This window comes from Drosophila virilis, chromosome 2 (assembly GCF_030788295.1).
Source record: "Drosophila virilis strain 15010-1051.87 chromosome 2, Dvir_AGI_RSII-ME, whole genome shotgun sequence".
NCBI lineage: Eukaryota > Metazoa > Arthropoda > Insecta > Diptera > Drosophilidae > Drosophila > Drosophila virilis.
In genome coordinates this window covers 24,560,336-24,579,611 of record NC_091544.1, presented here as the reverse complement: position 1 = coordinate 24,579,611, position 19,276 = coordinate 24,560,336, and the positions used below count along the sequence as shown (strand labels likewise).

General features: G+C 37.9%; 1 protein-coding gene across 4 annotated transcripts in view; it reads left to right on the top strand.

Annotated features, from left to right (window-relative positions):
- Positions 1 to 3,338: 3,338 nt before the first annotated feature.
- The window catches only part of Dop1R2 (dopamine receptor 2), a 48,670-nt gene continuing 32,732 nt past the window's right edge, over positions 3,339 to 19,276 (top strand). For 2 of the 4 annotated variants that reach the window (XR_011416137.1, XM_070207125.1), the window contains exon 1: positions 3,340 to 4,656. The gene's annotated coding sequence lies outside the window, so the exon portion shown is untranslated. Of the gene's footprint in view, positions 4,657 to 19,276 lie in introns of all 4 variants that reach the window. The other 2 variants (XM_070207124.1, XM_032432914.2) reach the window with 2 other exon arrangements.

The window sequence follows — 19,276 nt, the reverse complement described above, 5'->3', positions numbered from 1 at the left end:
CAAGTTTTTGCCTTTTGTCCTTGCTGCTGCTTGCCTTTGAAAGAGCTTGCATGCGTGTGAACCTCAATTTGAATTATGAACTTGAGAAAATTAAGAAAACTTTTTATAATTGATGTTATGCATTTTAAATCCATTTCATTTGTATGGGACGCCGGATTTCTGTTTTTTGCCTTCCTGTTTTCACTTTTCATATTTTTCTTTTTGGTCTGTTGCACCAGGTCTCACTAAACCTCGGCTCTAAATCAGGCTCAAATTTTTAAGCCCATCGAAATGCTTGTGCCTGTGAACGATGTTTAAAAGTTGTGAAATGGTTGACATTTTCTCAAAGCATTATCGAATTATGATACATTTTTTTAAATTTCTATGCAAATGCCACAAAAAGATGTTTTCAGTCTAGATGGAATTTGGTCGTGTAGATGGAATTTGCTTGCGACATGCCAAGTGAAAAACTTATTTTTTTATCAAATTTTATAAACATCTCGACAAGCGTAAAATTTATCCTTAAACGCTAGGAAGACGCATTATTAAGACGTAGCTTCTGACGCTTGAAATATCGTTCATTCAACGCGCGCAATAAACAGCGCTTAATATAACAAATCAGTATCGGATTCAGCCGTCAGTTAACTAACAAATATTTGTATGTTATAAACGATAAGCCACTAATAACTTTCCTTATTCCTTTTGGGCTCTATGTGTTCCATTTTAAAGCTGTCCATTCTCACATTAAGGTATAAAAAGATGCTTGGTAACCAAAGCTTCAATACCCTTCTGCAAGCGATGCTTGAATATAATCGTTTTCGGTCTACCAATTGTTGTGCATGAGCCACATAATATAGCAGCCTGATTTGATACTGATTTGTTGAGAGTTGGTGAATTTCGTCAGAATATCTAGAAAAATAAAAGTCTTTTATGCCTAGTAAAAAAATTAAATGACAGTGATAAATCGGAAAGGGTTTCAGATACGCCTCTTGCTTAACCAGAGCGGAAAACTTGCCCAATAATTATAATATGAACCGTGAACCTGATTCCGTATTATATTATTTATTATATTCTCTACAAGCGTATTCGAATAATTATTAGTAAATAATATTCATAGACAAATTTTATGGACTTTGCGCAAAAGCAACTTACAAAGGCATATTCATTTTGGGCTTTTCACACCTTTGCCGTGCCATGGGCATTATAATGAAAACGGAATTAACACGTGCAGAATGCAATAAACGCTAAGGGAAGCACAAGAACTTTACTGTTAAGCTTCACACGTCAACCTACTGTACCATCTCCAGTATGTGTGTGTGTCTGTCTGCCTGCTTGTATGTCTGAAAGGCATCTGCACAATTTAAGCACCCGTGTGTTTAATTTGAAAGTTTGTTTAACAACTTTTTATACCCTGAACCCATTAAAAATGGGTATAAGGGTATATTGTATTTGTGCAAAATCCAAATGAATGTAACAGGCAGAAAGAAGCATCTCCGACCCCATAAAGTATATATATTCTTGAGCAGCATCAATAGCTGAGTCGATCTAGCCATGTCCGTCTATCTGTCCGTCCATCCGTCCATCCGCATGTATGAACGCAAGGATCGAAGAACCTATAAGAGCTAGAGACTTGAAATTTCAAAATTGTATTTTGGGCAATTTTGGTAAATAATAATAGGCTAGAGTCCCCAAACTTGACATACAGCTTCTAAAATAGAATATATATATGCATATGATGTTGGAAGAAGAGGGTTCAGGGTATCCCCTAGTCAGGAGCTCCCCACTAGAATCTCTTACTTGTTAAATACCGTTCAGTGCACTTGCTTATGTCACATTTTTGGCTGTGAATTTCAGCAGGAGGAAACTTAGTTGACATTAAATTAACAAAATGTAATTTACGATAAGTATTTAAAAGTTTAAAGTAGTAAATATGAATACGAATTACCCACCTTAGTTCTTGACTATATAGGAAATTAGTCGTGTATCTTCACGAACCCTTCAATATTTTTACAGATGGAAGCCCCAATCGAATTTAGTATAAATAAATTGATTGCGACGGTGAGTGTTGGTTACGCTTAGTATTTAGAAATAATTGGAGTCAATCAATCTCTGCCGATCAATGTTGCCAGGCAGCAGTACATAGTACATCATGTATGAAAACTTATACAGAATCCTGAGCATGTCATAGTTTTCGCTCAAATTGAAAAGCACCTGTTGCCTACGACATAGGCAGAAAACAAGTAAATCAGATTTCTGTTCAATTTAAAACAAGTAAGAGGTTCTAGTCGGGAGCTCACGACTAGGGGATACCCTGAACCCTCTTCTTCCAACATCAAATGCATATTTATATTATATTTTAGAAGCAACATATCATGTTTCGTGACTCTAGCTCTTATTATTTACCAAAATTGCCCAAAATACAGGATATCGATATCGATTCTTATCGATTGCCTGGAAACGGAGTAAGTTATCGATTATCGGAAACAAACTCGATCTGCGCAGGCACTAGGAGCACCTACATCTAAAATTTCAAGTCTCTAGCTCTTATAGGTTCTTCGATCCTTGCATACATACGGATGAACGGACGGACGGACAGACAGACGGAGATGGCTAGATCGACTCGGCTATTGATGCTGATCAAGAATATATATACTTTATGGGGTCGGAGATGCTTCCTTGTGCCTGTTACATACATTTGGATTTTGCACAAATACAATATACCCTTATACCCATTTTTAATGGGTTCAGGGTATAAAAAGAAAACACAGGAAAAATTAGAAAAAGAAGTTATTAATTCAGTTAAGAAATGAATGCTAGATATATAGTTAGTATTCATTAACGATGGTAGCTATATAAAGATTGAAGCAGAGCTTAGAATCAAAAAAAATGCCTTGGCCATTAAATGTTAGTATACGTAGTAATAGAGATTATATTGCAAATATTCCAAGCCATAGGCAGTTTATTTTAAACTTTTTTAAAGCGTAATTTTACAACAAGGCGCACTTTTGCGCTGAAACGGTCCTGACTCTAACTGTGCGACGAGCTTCCTGCATCAAGTGTATAACAGTTTCGCGCCTGCGCATTGGTCAACAACATTTTTGGCGCCAATTCGTCAGCTGTGTGCTTTGCCGGCGCTCGCGTTGTAGCCGAGCGCAGCGCACAGAAGTATGCTGTGAAAAGTGAGCAGAGGGTCGCTGCAATAAATATAAGTGTGTGTTAATGCGTATGTGTGTGCGCGTGTTTATATGTGTGTTGCCGTACGAACTGTGCGATGGTAGCTTCTTGCAGGCTGAGCTGCCATCATCGTCCTCGTGTTTGGTTGCGCGCCACGATTTGAGGTTCTTTAATGCCAGCAACTGTTTGGGCTCATCATTCAGTGCCAAGCACGAAGTCGAACACCGTCGCTGTTGTCGTTGTCCACGCTGCTGTCGGCACTGTTATTCGTTGTCGTGGCACGTCCTGTCGCCGCTGCTTGTGCCAAGTTTCGTGTTGTTTTTGAAGCTATTCACTCGCGTTAGTTACATCAGTGACGTTCACAACGCGTTGATACCTAGTTCGCGATTGCAAAATACATTTTTGAATATATTCGCATCACAGCCGAATGAACGAATAAAGCTAAAACTCGCTTAAAGTAACTCTAACTGTAATTTAAAAATATTAAAAATTTGGTGTAGCGTCAGTTAAATAATAAACAAATAATACAATTTCGAAATACTTTCGTAAATATTTCAAAATAAAATTAGCTGGTGCCAATATTTGTATGTTTTACAAATAATAATTGTGAAAATAACTTTAAAAATCTACTCCTTCAAAAAAAATATATATAAATTTTAATTCAGTTAAATAATTTTATATGGTAAATTCCTTGTAAACAACTGAAAAAACAGGTGTTTATCTTATACCCAAAATCCTTTGCAATTAAATAATTTAAATGGTATTTAGGGTATACCTAAACAAGTGTAATTAAGCAAGAAAAGATGAATTCATGTAAATCGTCTAATTTAAAAGAAATAAGCTGAAGCTTAGAGTAAAAGGTATTTAAGAACCGTTTTTATAGAGTTATTGTTGGTTTACTCATATTGAACCTTTGGATTTGAAACCCTATTTTAATCAAATATACATATGTGCATACTATGCTACGGCAATTAATTAAATTGAATTTATAAGATAATGTTTATGCATATATTTGTATATTAGCTTTTTGTTTAAGCAAACTTCAGTAATTTAAAAGTTAAAGAATATCAAAAAGATATCAATTAAAAAAGCAATTAAGAAGGATCTCGTTTAAAACTACTTAAAAGAACAAGCTAAGAATACTTCACTTAATGTTCGCCCAGTGTGTATTCGGTTCAGCTGTCTCTGAGTAGAGGAGGCTGCTTCGTTATGTGATTAATCATGCTAATATATTTTCCAAGTGAAATTCAATTTCGACCGCAACGCGAGTAGCAAGCACCACACGAGCACAAGCGACAGGATACCAAGCAATATATAAGAAAAATTACTCGAAAATACCAACGAAACCAGCAACAACTACAGGCTACAGAAACGTCAAGAAAAAATCCCAACAACAGCCGCACGCAGTGAAACAAGAAATTGCAATCGACAGGAAGAGCAACAAGAGCTGCTGGTGTACTGCAGCAGAGATCCCCAGGAGGAAGGAGCCACAGTCTGCAAACGGTGCGTTTTAAGTGTGTGAAAATGAATATGGGCTTATTTGTTCAGCGTGTTCTTAAAGCTGTTTATAGGGGCATTTCAGTGGATTGAAGCTTCTAAGATTTACTGAAAATTTAATTGAACAACATGCTCAAAATATTGCTATATTTATTTCGAAATATGAGTTGAAGGTTGTTTATCAAAATCTGACATTTTGCCTGTATTTGGGGATAGTATTATTGCTCGCAAATTAGTTGCCCTTTTGAATGGGCGAAATAAACAAACGCACAAGGACGCATTGGGACCGAAGACCTTTTTTCCGTATTCAAAGCCATGAGCGTTATTTTTTATTTTCTAGTTTTGCCATTTAAATATAAAACGACGTTTGGCAGCAGGACAGACAGCAAGTCGGCAAGTCGACAGCGACGACAAGTATAACATTTAGGTTAATCATACGCCATGTTGTACGACGGCAATGGCTCTAGTCGCCTGCGTTGTTGACTATTTAGCATAAATTAGTAAGTTTTCACTCTTGGTGTTGGCCAGGGTGCCGCCTAAGTAAACATTGTGGCCCTCGGCTAACTTTTGGCATTGACAGAAATAAAATACTTTCAAAAACAGGCAAATTATTACGGCGCCTTCGCGAACTGTCAGGTGAAGTGTTGCTAGTTGGCGTCAACAGCATCTGTCTGGTGTTGACTAACGGTGCCTTACTGACTTATTATTTAAATCAATTATAATTTAATCATTTTATCGTTCTAATAAATCATACACCAGGCGCCAGCCACCGAGCACCAGGGCTGCAGCCAGTGGTTGGAGCTGCGCAGCTTGGCTTGCCTTGTCTGAGCTTGATTGTTATTAACAATATGCGAGCATATAGCGAAAAGCTGCAGACAAAACAAAATTTAAATAGAAAATTAAAGCGGTGGCTAAAATGACAACGCTGTTGAAGATGACGATGACGATGCCGGAAACAAAAGAAAAAAACTTTCTTCATTAAAATTTTTAATGACTTTCTCTCTATTTACGCAAGGTAATGAAAGTCAACAGCGTAACTATGTTTATGCGCAGTTACTGTATACCAAGCTCATATTTACTTTTGATGCAAATGCATGTTTTTCACGGACTTTTCCCGAAATTGTTTTTCGTATGAGACGCGTATATGTAGAGATTTTCAAAAATATAAATGAATTGCGTATCAAATTAAGTCATCTAAATATATATACACCTGAACAGGTTATTATAATTTGTATACCCCCGATTCAGCGATGCGCCCTTGCTTGTCTGTCTGTATGTCTTTTTCATTCCGTCAATAAATCATATATCTGTAGTCGGTGGAAAATCAAGTTATTGTATAAGCACCTTTTTATTCTTATCAATTTATCTAGATATCCATATATATAAGCCATATCTTATGATTTTATCAGCTATAGTTATAGATTTTGGATGTTGGATTCCAACCATATATAGGATTATAAAACATTCTTTTGCTCCTTGTGAATATACAATATCGTACACGCTAATGAGTGTGCAATTCTATAATACTCTATAATTTATTTGAATTAAAGAATTTAAAAAATCTAGAATTTTTAACCTTTCATTTTATCAAAGCTAATTCAAACATATAATAAATTATCAATATTTTATTAATAAGAATTAGCTAAGTAAGCGGAAAAACATTTGGTTTTGTAGTTATTCAAAGTATTTTTGTTGAAAGATTCTTTAAACACAAATAGTATAGCTCTACAAATTTATCTGTTGCAGTCCGCTTTTTCATTATTCTGTTGAATCAATTGTAGGGGGCTTCTCCTTACAAATTTCGGATATTTCTTTCAGTAGTATTTGAAATTTAATAAGAATATTTACGTAAATGCTTTTGTTCATCTTAAATTTATTTGAACACAAAGTTGAGCCTTGTATATTTAGTGAGAATTAATAACTAAACACTTGTATGTAGATGCTCTTGTGTTAGCTTGAAATATGTTCAATTAAGATAATAAATTCTAGAAACAAATAAGCGCTTAAGCTAAGTAGTTCGTTCATGTTGCTCCTTATCGTATCGCGCTTATTGATTTCATAATTATGTTAGAAGACACGCAAATGTGAAGCAGTCTTAAATGCTTACTAATTAAAGCTAATTACCATAACACATGACCTAACCCAATATACAAATTCTTATCTGACTTGCCATTTAAGGCTTACACACACTAATCATAGAAACAACAAGTAACAAGGCCTTGCACAAACATTTTTTTGGTTAACATACATACATACATACTATAATAATCGCGGCTAGCATTACAACAATCGTGTAACATTCATTTATACAAATCGTTGCTCTTTCGTTTTAATTACTTTTCTATTGTTGGGTGAAGGCTTAGGTATGTAGCAAAAAATATTTATTTATTAGGGGAGATGGGAAACACATTCAAATGTAGGGTACATGGCGAATTCGGTTTCTTTTCGTCTCTCACTCTAAGAAGGCGCTCGTTAGAGTGTATAGAAAGGTGTATCCACGCCTAGTGCAATAGATTTACAATTGAATGCCACACACAATTAACGGGCAATAATACACATGGCTGGGGGTTGTAATTGTGCGCTGGGGTGTTTGCGATAGTGTGTGTCTGAGTCTATGTAAGCGTGTGTTTTACGATTTAGCTGTTGGCACACACCCTCCTCCTTAACATCCAATAATGTATGTATGCACATACGTGCGTATACATTAAGTTGAATGACAACGCAACCAAAGCTGAGAGCTCGCTAAACTATTTATTTGCATATAAATATTTCAATGCTGGGGCAAAGGCAAATGCCTTAGTTCAGGCACACTACATACAAGCACACACGCGCACACACTTGTTATTGGAATAAGTTGTGCCTGCTGTTGGCACAATACAAGTGAGTGTGGTGAAAGGTGGCCGCTTTCTCATAGGTGTACTGGTAACTGCTAGCTTCTGCGTAGGTCGCCATAGCCGCGCAGCTGTAATTGAAATAGTTTCTCAACCAACAATGTGGCTTACATGTGGTGTATGTGCAAATGGGTGCGAAATGGGTGTGTGTGTGTGTGTGTGTGTGTGAGTGTGTGAATAGGCTGAACATGTTTTCAATAAAACAAAGGAAATCCATTTGTGACAGAAGTAATTGTTTACACGCGGGCCTCCAGAGCTTGGCGCCCAAAAATAATGAGACGCTTACACACACAATTTCACCCATCAAAAAATACACACACACATACACACACACACACTATGCCCTTTGCATTCGTCACAATTTATATTTGTCGCATTGTTTTGTTGTTTGAAGCGGCAAATGCGATTCCTATTCAGTTCAGTTTACATTTTAAACAGTGGGCGCCGCAGAAGAACAATAAAAGCCAAACATCAAGTGCACATTTCCGTTCATACAACACATACATGCACACATTTATACATATATATGAGGAATGCTGCATGCAGCTCTTGATTTCCACTTAAAGCAAACAAGAATCAAACAAAAAACTGAAAGCATGACTAACAAGCGTTGCAATTTACAACATTTTATGTAACCAGTTGCACAGTTTAAAGCAAAAAACACATATAGAGAGATAGAGGGAGAGAGAGAGAGTGAGAGAAAACGAGATTGCGATAGAGATAGAGTATGCAAAGTCCAACATTAAACACTAAATTGTCGGAGCTGGTAGTCTAAACTAGTGGCATCATCACTGAGCAGGACACATATAAGCATCAACATGATGAACATAATGTTTTACGACTGTGCCGCTCATAAAGCAACGAAAGTGCAATTACCACAACAACAATAACGCTACCAAAAACAACAACAGCTATTAACAGTATGGCAGTGTGCAACATTGTTTGACCATGTGTGCCGGGCGGACACTTAAAATGGTTCACCCATTATCGCCGTGGAAAAGTTGAAGCTACGTGGGTTAAAAGTTGATGCCGCATACGGCTTTAAATTTCATAAGATGTTCATAATATATCATAAAAGAGTTTTTTGTTGGGTTGATTCTTCACACTTACCCAAGGCTGGCTTTTAACGCCCAATATTTTACTTGCAAAAGTTTAAGTTTTCTTTAACAACGAAAAACAAAACTTTCTCCTACAATCTTCAACGGCAATTTTCCATTTGGCGGATGAAATTTTCAAATTGGCTAAGAACGTCTTCAATGAGTTCTCTCTAAGATCTAAACAAATTTAAAATTGGTTAAGAACGTCTTCAATGAGATCTAAACAAACGAGTTTATAATCGATTGGACGAAAAACAAAGTTTTCAACCCCCCTTTAAAAAAAAAATTGGCACTAAAACAAACTATTTTGACCAAGTGTTCTTGTCGGCGGTCCGACTGCGAGATACTCCGAAAACAGTGGAACTTTCTACTATACAAATGTATTCATACACAAACACATGCACGCAAGCCGCTAGTTGCACACTTTGGTTCTTCTTCTTAATGTTTTTTTCTATGGTATATGCATTCTTGAATGACTTTGAGGTTAATTGTCTGATATTTGTGAAACTTGCATGGCTAAAATATGGCACTCAAGGGAACCTTCTTACACCAAAGAAGAAGAAATGATAGAAGGTTCGATTTTATAACGATCTTGGGAAGGATCACAGAAGGTGATACATTCTCAATCTGTCTCTAGCTCTTATAATTTTAGAGTTATGAACATGAAAGTTTTTTTTACCGTCCGATCAGTGTCAAAATCATATTAAAAGCTTTTTGGGAAAATGAATTCCATACGTGCAAGACCGGGCTATACCCGCTAGTATATTTATATACTTTTTGACATTTTAGTTGCTTCCTTCTGCCTGTTAAATGCATTCGCACACACAGTATATCTCATTTTTAGCCATTTTAAATGAGTCTAGGGTATCTACGCTCAGCTTATACGGCCAAGCAGCCAAGCAGTCAAGCAAGAAACTTTAATAGTTTTGCATATGCACGTAGATTATGGAATTTTAATAATATAAAATTGAGAAAAATTGCATTGAAATATATAAAGGAAGCGATGCGGAATTTATTATGTTTCCTAGTATTTTTATACCCAATGAAAATGGGTAAAAGGGGTGAATTGGTATTGTGCAAATGTGACAGGCATACAGGCAGAATGAAGCATCTCCGACATAGAGTATGAATATATATTCGTTTTCAGCATCAATAGCCATGTCCGTCTGCCTGTCCGTACATACGAGGTCCGACATTGCTTCAAATTATCGATAAGTTGACTCGTTTCCATCTTTATATCTCTTGGACTTTAAGAGCTAAAGTTTGGAATGTAGCTGTTTGTATGGCATATATCTTCTCTTAACCCTTTGGAAAAAGAAGGTTCAGGGTATCCCGTAGTCGCGTTCTTCCGACTAAAGTGCTCTTGCTTGTTTTATTATTTAAAATTGCATTTCAATAGTTTGGGAATGAAAGAGATAAAAGAAATTCTCATAACTTGTATATGTGAACAAAAAATCGATTGTGAATAATTTGAATTAAGGAAATATGTTAATTAATTGAAATGTCTTGGTCTTGTTGTGGATAATTTTCCATAAAAAAAATGCACGTAAATTGTTGGTGTGCATTATACATTGGGTGATTTGTTCGGTCTCAAGTTGACTTTTTGGCTTTGGCAATTTCCAATGGTGACTTTTAAAATCTGCCAAAAGCAAAAAGAGGACAGTCGGCATGGTCTTAAGTTAGATGCGTGTGTCCATTAGGTTTTGTGAAAGGTCACCGTCTGAGTCGAGTCGCGTCGGTTGGCAGTGTTCGCTGCGTTGGCCGTCATTGCCGTCTCAATGGCGGCACACTTGTAACCCTAATGAAAATTCCAATGAACTGTCAGGCACAAGGGCTACGTCAGCGTCCTTGGCACAGTGCCAGTAAATTGTGTCCGAGTGGTCATAATTTGGGGTATGACAGTGTCGACGACTATCTCACCATAACATAAAATGCAGCGAACTTGAAATTTTTTCCAGCAAAACTGCAAATGTAACAGAAGCCATAACGTATTCCTCTTGAAATAGACAAGATGTAGATGGGGTTTCGGGTAGGCGCGTGGCAGGACTTGGTGAATTGCCATACCGTATGTGGGCCGACTCGAGCTCGTCTTGTTAATAACTTATGACAGGTTGCTAGACGGGAAGAGCTACAACAAAGCGCCTTGACACAGTCAGCTGCTGTTGCTGCTGCTGCGGTCGCTGCTGTCGGTTGGAAATGATTAATGTAACAGTTTTTTATGGGCATTTGGCCAAAAGGATTGAAGCCAGAGAAATGTGTACGCTTTGTTACCGACAGCCAAGCCAAATTGATAACTAAATGAAATACATCCAACGTTGTCACATAAGTTCGATAAAATCCGCTCAATCATTGTGAGAAGTATGAGTAAGGGTTCGAACCATCGAGTTTCAATTAAATTTTCTTAAAGATAACATGAGAAATTCATTCAAAAAGCATTTAAGTTATGTTTTTAACCAACAGATAGTAGGTAATCCCCAGGGCTCGTTTAAAATTTTGCCGCACAATTCAAGTGCAAAATTTTGGTTGTAGAAGATGGCCTGATCCCAACCACGTTTCAATATTTAGTCACTAAGTCCCAGCACGTGGAGCCACTTAACAATTTGCCGGCTTATGCTACCGCCGTTGCGAGGCTAATAAATAATTTGGAGACTTTCGCATTTCCAGGAATTTACAGATCAATTGCGCTAATTGACTTTACGTCGGACGCCACAACTGAAATATAAAACTTGGCCAGCAGCAGCAAAGTTTGTGACAGCAACAAATGTAGACGGTTACAGCAAAAAAATAAAAAAAGAAAGAATTTACATGTAATAATCGAAATGGCTGCTGCGCAAATCCAATCCAATTCGAACCAACTCCTGCAAAGTTTAAAACTCTACTTGAGCCATGTCCTGCGCCGGTGTCTGGCTGAAGTGTGAGCAGCGCAAAAAATTAAATGAAAATCATAATAAATTTGAATATTTACGAAAATTGGCGAGGCAAGGGCAAAAACTCAGCCACACATTCAACAGTAGCTGAAAAAAGTTTGTGAATTGAAAAATTGAAAATAATGAATGACACAGCACACACCGCACATACCGCACACACCATACACACCCACATTGAGCGCTGTTAAACGCAAATCGCTCAAAATTGCTGTCGCAAATACAATTTTGCAGTAAACTGCTTCAGCGGCTACAGCTCCCTTCCGCCACACCCTGCCCACCTAATTCCCAACGACCAGCTACCCGTAAGGGCGCCGCTGCGGGGTAAAACGGCAGATTTGAATGACAATTTACAAGCAGCAGCTGCAGAACGAGTAAACAACACAAGCCGCTTGCTTGTGGCTCACAATGCGTGCCTATTGCGGCTGCTGTCTGCCTGTATGTGTGTGTTTCTATGTGTATGTGTGTCCATGTGGCCTGCACATTTGGGCGCTGTCGCCAGCGGGGCGCCCGCCTTACACCTGAGCTGGTATTGGGCGCAGCGCACAGGTATTCGAATTCATTACATTCTGGCAAGGATTTCACATTTCGCATTTGGCTGCCTGGTGGTGCGCTTGCTGTTGGGTAAATTATGTTTTTTACAGCAAATTATGGCAGTAAAATTAAATTCATATTTTCATGATCGCAATAGGCTTAGCAAGCAGTTTTTGCTTGTTGTGCCTTTTTTATACTCCTCTTGAATTGGAAAAACGAGTATATTGATGTTATGAGCCTGCCGTGTGAGGGAAATAATTTCGATGAAAAATATTTGTACAAGTCCTTCCGCATTGTTGGGTTACTAGTTATATTTTATGTAGATAAATATAAGAATACTTTTAATACACAGAGTTCCACCCCTACGTCAACTTTTTTACAGATTATTTTATAGTTACAATATGGATAATTATTGATTGTATGAGAACACAATATGATTTGTTGAATTACTGATGGGAACTGGAAAGACATAATCTTGCGACTTCCACTTCAATGTCTGTGGCTGTTTAGATCCCTTATATAAGTGAGAAGAGAGTATTGTGCAGTCGGATGATTTGGGCAGGAATTTTTGTAGTTGTTTTTTGATGTGCAATTTCTGCCCATCACTTTTGTCAGTCTATTTATATTTCTAATTTTCACCTTTTTGGTCAGCGTTTTTTGGCCTGCATTTGGTTTTGAAGGCCCTGCGTCTGAAGTTGGTTTGAATAATGTGCTTGTAAATATGTGTGTGTGTGTGTGTGTGCGTGCTTGGTTGTTTCTTAAAAAAATTATTTACGTTTCTACTTGCATACGCCGCAATCATTTTTCGGCATTAATAAAGCGCCTGAGTTGGCATAAAAATAAAGCCACAAGTAATATTTTGTTTAGCGTGTTTTACTTTTATTTGCCAGCCAAGGATGCGGGAACGCGAAATTGGAAAATCGTGGCTAGCTTTTGTGCGCATTCCCCTTTGCTGGCTGGCTTGCAGCTATCCGTGATCTGATGCGTCTATCCTAAGCTAATTAATCTAAAATGAAATTAGCTTGCTCTCGCCTGGGAGTTCAGCGATTCCACGGTTCTAGCCTGGTTATCTAGGAGTAACACGGGTGTTATCATATGAAAGGTTAGTTTGGCAAAATGTCAAGCGCGGCTGTAATGGCTAAACTTTGGTACCAGATTGCCTTTTAATGTTAATTTTGTGACTAAATTAGCCATAAAATGGTGAGCAAAAATCAACAACAACAGGAGCGGAAACGACAGCAGCCGGAGCAGTTGCAGCAAGTGTGGCAAATGAAACTTTAATCAAGTGCAGGCATTCAGGCATTGATGCAGCTAGGCAGCCAGACCACGAGACGAGTGAAGCATGAAAATGAGTTGCATGTTGGCCCATTTCAACATGCTAATGTGCAGTTGATTAGAATGTCACTCGAAAGCCCCAAAAGCCCCATAAGCCCCAACACATGCATTAGGACTCCACCCCAACTTCGCCATTTCAGCTTCTCACTCTGTTGAGCTGTCACACAAAGTTTAGATTTGAATACAAAAAAAAAAAGGCCAACAACAAATGCCATAAATACGATAGACTTGGGCTCAGAAATTGTGTTCATATGGCCTTGGTCTGGCTTGCGCGACTGCATTATGACTACTCTATTATGTGGCAAAAACTTGCGTGTGGAGTAAAACGATGTAGCAAAGATTTTAAGCATGGCATTTGTTGTGTAAATCATATTAGTCATAAGGCCTCACTATGAGCCAGTCACGCGCACATGGCGCACATAAATTCTACCGCGGAAAATTGTTTTCGAGCAAAGATATAATCAAAATAGATATAGGCATATTACTAATAAAAATATATAAGTGGCTATTTTGCGACATCATTAGAGCCCGTCAATAAGCGAGGATACAATCTTTGCCTTCCGGCGCGCCTCCAACTTTGACCCAGCCGTTGTCCGTTTGCTCGGAGCCGACATTAATGTTCTCTTTGGAATCGCCTGGGGTCTATTACTAGGTGGTTTTAGTCTTTTGTTTTTGCTGCTGACGCTGTCTGGGACCAGAGTCAATATTGGCTCGCTGATGAATTTGCCTTCTATTCTTTGCGACGTGACTTTGTCAGCCTGTCATTATATCAAAATTATTTTCTCTGCTAGTTGAATTGTGTTGCAATGGAGTTATTGCGTTCACACGTGCTAAGATGCCAGCGGAAACGGCACGGAAGCGTGGCCAATTTGTAATTTGCTCATGCTCGTGCATGGCGCCCAGTTTTCTCTTTCTTTCAGTTTGTTTTAAGTATATATATATATATATATATATATTTCAATACCCTGTAAATAATATAAAAGCAGATCTGGGTACATTAAGCTATGCAGATTTATGTGACTTAATTAAGTTTTCAATCACATAAACTTTTATTCGATCAACCAAGTCACAGTCAACTATTAGTCCATCGGATGGCCAAATAGCTTCAATCTTAAAGACATAATTGCCTCTACCAATGCCATTGCTAATGTTGAATTGAGAGATTCTTATAGATATTGCTCATCATCGTGATATCTACAACTTATTTGGATACATTTGGTTTGTGTGGGGTCTTCTCTTATTATTTAGTTAATATAGTATATAAATGCGAGCAACAATTAGAAATCGCTTACTTTAACAAATAGTGATTAGTTGTGCAATTCTAAGCAACAGGGGATTTACCAGTCGTATACAATTATATAATGGTGTATGCGTACTTCGTTTTGTTATCTTATTAGGCGACTGGCAGACATTTTTACTAAGCATGTGACTGGAATTTATTTTCCAGCGACATTTTTGGTGCAAGCTCAAAAATATGCTATGACATTACTTAAGAGGGAGTTGGTTATCAGAAACGTTGCCTGCACGCAAATTATACGATACACTTTAACTTATTGCCGTTGACTTTTATGAACGCAACCAGCACTTGGTCAAGTTGGAAATTGGGGCCAAAGAACTAGTTGGCACGCCACTAATAAAACATATGCGAACTCATCAAAAACTAAACTTTAAACATGTATGCCCTACGGGCATCAAATGAAATGCGTGCGTGCGTGCCTCAAATGAAAGCAGAGCTAAGCCAAGGGACACTGCGATCCTATATATAGCGAGTGAATCGAGCTGACAGCAGTGCGTGGTTCAGTGAAGCGGAAAGGGACTGTTGGCTGAATCGCACGGAGGCACAGATGAAAAGAGCTATTTGCGTTGTACCCGACACTCAGCAGCCAGATATGGCAGATGAACCTGTGAATAATGTGTAATAATAATAAATGAGTGCCAGTCTTACATATGTGACTAATTTCCAGTTTATGGCTTTCACAAGGAGATGATACCAAAAATGTTTGCTACACCTACCTGATAATAAGTTGTAATTTTAGTTTAGTGACAAACATTGACCATTGTCCTTTAAGCAAGTGAGTAATGACGGGCTAATGTTGTTTTGTAAAAATTATTTTATTACAAAGAAAATATTGTTACTTAGGTTCTTGATATAAAATAATTTTCCAATTATTAACCCAAAACCTCTCCAGCTACTTACTTTACTTCTCAATTGGGTTTACTATTTTTTAACATTTCTTTACACTACCTACCACGCATATTATTGGAAACTGCACAAAAAGTGCGCGTTAAATCATATCAAAGATTTTAATTCAATGGCTAATTTGATGTCCATTATGAATTCACTTCAGCATGCTTCATATGGTTGTTTGCATTTTTTAAAGTTTGTTTTCTGATATCCAGCCGCCAATCAGCATCTGGACAGGCAGCTTCACCGTTCATCGTTCACACTTCACTCTTCACATTAAAAACAGTATTTAATTATTAAACACGACACTTGCTGGGGAAGCGGCCATGGTGACGTCTGTCACTGCGAGTGTGTATTTGTATGGGGAAAACATGTCGTATGAGCAATATGCCACTTAACGGACGCTCGATTGGCCCAGTGACAGGCGGCAGACGTTGATTGCGCAGGGTGGCAGCCCTCTCCGCTGTTCTTGTCGTTGTTGATGTTCTTGTTGTTGTTGTTACTGTCCAATCATTATTCATTGCGTGACAAGCGCACTAAATGTGTCCCCATGTGGGCCCGAGCACTGAATCCCAGTGTTTACCTGGCTGAGGTTGTCAATAACTTTGAGCATGCTAAAGTTATAACGGTAACAAATAATGACACGCCAGCAACAAACAACAACGGACAATGAAAAACTGCAAAACCTGACAAAAATTTCATAAATGACATCATTACAGCTAATATGCACGACTCCAAGGGACCCTGTAACGCCAGATGAGCATATTATTTATTAAATCAAAATGATATATGCCTTAAAGGTGCATATTTGTATGCATTGAGCTTGCTTAGAATTTCAGAAATTCATTTTGCTCTATTTAAGAGGATATTTTCCAGAAATCATAGCCAACCATTGCAAGAAACAGAACAAATCGCACGAAATACGCTTTCGTAAGGCCATCAGCTGTTCTGGTTGCTGCTCCGGTTTGCGTCCTTATTCGTCCTTGATTGCTGCAAAAATGCGTAGCTCTCTCTGCTTCCGATTGTTGGGTCGGAGTTAGCCTCATTTAATTTGATTTTGGCTTGTATTGTTGATTTCTTTGGCTGGTTGTTGTTGTTGCTTCTGTTGCCTTTTGTTTGTTTTCGCTGGATTCCTTGCGTGCCATGATACCAAAGGCTCGAAAGGTCCTGCCATTCGGTTTTGGTGTAAATATTTGTGACATAATTAAGCCGCGCTCAGCATGATACCGCCAGGGACCAGCACCGGCAGCGCATTATCAAATCAGAAAAGGGACAATCTGCAAAGGCGAAAATAAAACAAACATCAGATTGTGTGGATAGCTCGACGCACGCGTGATTAAATTCCATTTGTAGACACAGCTAAGCTAGTCGACTCCAAAATATATATTTACCGACGTTTTAGTGCCTTACTGACTCTTTCGACGCCGTGTTTGAGTGCTTGGCTCACATAAAGATTGTCAAGATTTGAACTCCAATGCCTTTGCCATGGCGTTTTCCTTTCCCTTACATATTCGACATGGCTCGAAGTACCTTTTGCCTTGCCTCGCCGCGCCTGACATTTGTGCGTTTACTTAAAAACGCTTGGGGAGCAATTTGAGAGATTTAAGGCACGATTTATCGTGCAACTCTGAGTGGGTGACGCTGATAGGCACTGATAACAGCTCCAACTTATATCGTTCTCTTTGGCAATTTGCATAGAAAACTCGCACGGGAAAAGGTTGTTCAATGTCAATACCCGGTGCGCACTTCGCTTACCTTTTCAGACCAAATACTCGCTCTTAACTTGGACTAACGATTGAATGATAGTGCATTAAATTAATGTATGTTCTCGCATCGAATATTCAACTGTCAAGAGAAAAAACATTAATGAAGGCATGTCTTTAACAGCTTAGGCATATAACTTGATAATATCTGCGGAGCATGTCCTTGGCACTTGCCTTGCTAGGCCATCAAAATAGATTTGACTACCTTATGCAGGCTCTGAAAGCATTTATTTACACATAGTTGTCGACGCCTTCTCAGCGGGCATGCACATTGAATAACATTAAAATAACGTAGAACAGAAAATAAAGAGTAGATATTTTATAAATTGAAATGATATCAATGCGACAGGCGGCAAGTGAAATCGGTTCATGTAATTACAATTCAAAGAAAAATACGACAAATGGCCAAGCGGAAGAACAAGCACATCCAGTGGGGGAAAATCCTCAGTCCGGTATTTGCCGTCTGCTGCTTTTGTAACATTTGAATTCAGAGAGTGTTTTTACAGCTGGCGTTAAAATTTCCGCCGAACAGACGCCTCCAATTGCGATAGCTGTCAAATTGAAACAAGGATAGATTTTGATATTTGTCGTATATTTTAAAATGTAACTTCCTTAGGCTTAAATGACATTCGTGGGAATCGGTATATTTCTCAATAATTGATTGTGTTTGTACACGCATATTCAAAATAAACTGGTCAATCGTCACAAGTATGGTACCAAGGAATGTGTCTTCAAAAGTACACCAGCTTGCAATGATATATAAATTGTTATATAAAATGTATAAGGCTTAATTCAATTCTATTTCTATATAAATGTTAAAGCGATAGTACTTTTCAACTTTTCTATTTTTTGTCGTCTCTTTCCGAGAAAATACTCAAAGCTTCTACAGTTTACTCTTCTAAGAAATGTATTCATATATTTCAAAATATTATAATTCACTTTGTGAAATTAATTTATATTGTCCCTCTAGAATCTTGTACTAGAATTCTACTTACAAATAAAGATAATTTCCAAGATTCACACGTTCTTTATTTTATATTTTTTTGCATAAGCTTTTACTGTAAATTTAATATGTAAAGTTATGTTATGTAATGTTGAGTAAATTTTCTGCTTGAATACATACTATTACTTTTAATATGTTGGTTTCTATCTCTAGATAAAATGCAATAATTAAATATACAATTATTTTATTTTGTTTTAGCTTTTTATTTATAACGGTAACGTATTACATATCGCTCGGACACCGCGTATTTGCAGCGTAGCTCAGTTGACAACTAAATCGTAATACCTTGCTGAAGTGTGAACAAAATTGTTCGTAATCAGTGCGTATAAATGGGTGCCGGTTAACAGTCATTCCTCTATTCAATGACTTAACCAATTTGGGTCCTTTTCCAGCCAGATACAGGCACAGGACATGGAACGGGATGGAAGGGTTTAAGCACATGTACAAATTGCTGCCGTGGCCGACGTCATTTGCATAGACCACTATTAAAAGGGTCGGATTTGGCAGTGCGCCAAATAGAGGTCAGCTTTAAGGCTGATTCAATTAAATTGTTGCGCCACGCAATCCACCGGACGCACCCACACAACCAGGCACACACAAACATCCCTACACACATTTAAGTGCGCCATTTGAATTTGCCTTTCTTCTTGGTTTCATGTTGTTTTCATATTCTGAGACCATTGCATATGACTAAATGGGTATATTGTTTTGTACAAATATATGTAACAGCTAAAAAGAGCCATCTCCGACCCCATATATGTATGTATATTCTGCCTATCCCTATGTAAAACGCGTCTGCATAAACTGCACAGCAATCGGCTAATTTTGCGTACTTATGGTTAGATCAGCGCTGGGTTCAGGGTATCTGCTAGACGGGGACTCCCGGCCAGACCA